This window comes from Octopus bimaculoides, chromosome 3, assembly GCF_046866305.1.
Source record: "Octopus bimaculoides isolate indiv1 chromosome 3, ASM4686630v1, whole genome shotgun sequence".
NCBI classification, from domain to species: domain Eukaryota; kingdom Metazoa; phylum Mollusca; class Cephalopoda; order Octopoda; family Octopodidae; genus Octopus; species Octopus bimaculoides.
The window spans coordinates 167,318,093-167,320,327 of record NC_142930.1 but is presented as its reverse complement, the minus strand read 5'-3'; positions in this window follow the sequence as shown (position 1 = coordinate 167,320,327).

The window sequence follows — 2,235 nt, the reverse complement described above, 5'->3', positions numbered from 1 at the left end:
ATTGCTCTTTTATTTCTTCTGATAATGGTCTCAAGGGTTCTACTAGTGCCTCTATTTTTCATCCAATATTTCATATGGCAAAGCCACTTTAACCTTATTAGAATAGAACTTCAAGAATTTAATGACGGCTTTATTAAAGAAAGATATCCCATTGCCCTTTGGAACTTTTATCCATTTCAATGGGTAAATACACAAAAAAGATTACAATAGAATCAATTTTTCAAAGAGCGAAATATTGTTTGGCGATATCTAAATGGTGTTTGACATCAATTAGAAGCAGACAATATCCAGTGAATATTTCTAAAAGTATAAAAGATATTATAGAATTTTAAATAAAGACATGAAATAGTTTATACAAAAAGAAATAAATAAAAGCATGAAATAGTTTATATAAAAAGAAATAAACATTGAAGGTTATTAATGTTAGCGAGCCTTTGTTGGTGTTGTTGTGTAGCTTCGGTTTATTGTTTGCCGTTCCAAAAGTTGATAACATCCAGCAGAAAAGGACCAAAAGTATATTTATGAAAGAATACTTCTATCAAGGGAAACAATGACAGAGAGTGAGAAAGAGAGAGAGGAGGAGGAGAAGAAGGAGGAAAGAGAGGGAGAGAGAGTGGGGTTTAAATAACCAATATCTAATGTAATATTGACAATAAACAGTATAGTCACAGCTACACTTTTAATAATATAAACAGTATATCAACTAGATTATGTTTCACTGAAGAAGTGTAATAACACAGAAACTTGTGATGTGTCGTCACTGAACGGCCAAGACCAGACTCCCTGCCTGCTGTAATCACCATATTGTATTTTCAATTTTGTTCAATTAAAATTTATGCGTTGTCTCCTTTGAGTATCTTAATCAGATTGATCTACGAACTAGTGATTTTTTTTCTCCTCAATGCGAAAGTGATTTTAATAAATTACACATTATTGTCTCACTATATTCAGTACGTTAATACCCTACTATAATCTTATTATGAAGTAATACAAATCGATAAGAAAACTAGGGACTCGGTATAGATTCTGGGGTAAAGAGGATTTATATCTATATTAATTAGGGGTACATAGTACAGATTTAATTAGGGACCTAACGAGATATGTTTTATCATTTTAAACATCATTGGATATTAAAGTTTCTGATCAAGTGTGTGATAATCAAATAGTTTGACATGAATATATTACAGTAATCCCTCGACTATCGCGGGTTTTACGTTCCAAACTCACCCCACCCCGTGATAGGTGAAAATCCGCGAAGGAGAGACAGTACTGTACTGCATCTTTTCCTTTATTATTTTTATAATCTGTATATATTTATTTTATTATAAATGCAAGACAACTCCGCGGAGGAATCTACATAAGCTTAAATAATAAACCGCGATAAGCGAACTGCAATAGGTGAACCGCGATATGGTGAGGGATTATTGCATATATTTTGTAATTATATCTTCTTAGGATTAGCGACATCCAAACTTTTATTGAAAATGTCCAGAAGATATCCACTAACGCAAACATGGCAGTCTGATTAACAAGCTTGCTTTGCAGCAAAGTGGTATCGGTTTCAAGCTCATTGTGCAGCACTTTGGTGTCCTCTGTAATAGTCCAGGGACGACCAATGCTTTAGACCGAAACTGTAAGGAGCCCGTCATATGTGAGTATGTGTGTGTGTGTGCGTGTTTATGCGTGTATGTGTGCGCGCGCGCACGTGTTCCGCACCGCTTCACAACTAGTGTTGGTTTGTTTCCGTTCTCCTACCTTAGCAGTTCGGCAAAAAACAAATGTGATAGAATAATTAAGAGACTTAAAAGTAAGAGTTAGCGTGAATTTTTAAACCTAAACCCTTCAAGTCGGTGCTCCAGCATGGCCGCAATGCAATGATTGAAAGAAGGAGAATATAAAAAGGTAAAAGAAATGAAATTACCAGCAATTTCTCCGAAATCAGTTGAATTGTCACGAGACAACCTGTGGAAGAATATTCTGTCGATGACGTCATGTAAGAATGGTTGACAAATGAAACGCTTTTGCAGAAGGCGGAGGCGTTGATAATTGTTATGAGGTTGATGTCTTTTGGAAAACTGAAGAGAGAGAGAAAATTTGAAGTAAATGAGAGCCTCGTAACAGGAAAAATGGGTGAGTGAGTTATTGTCATCATCGCGACAATCACCATCGTCATCATCAACATCATCAACATCATCATCATCATCATCATCATCATCATCATGACCATTATCATCA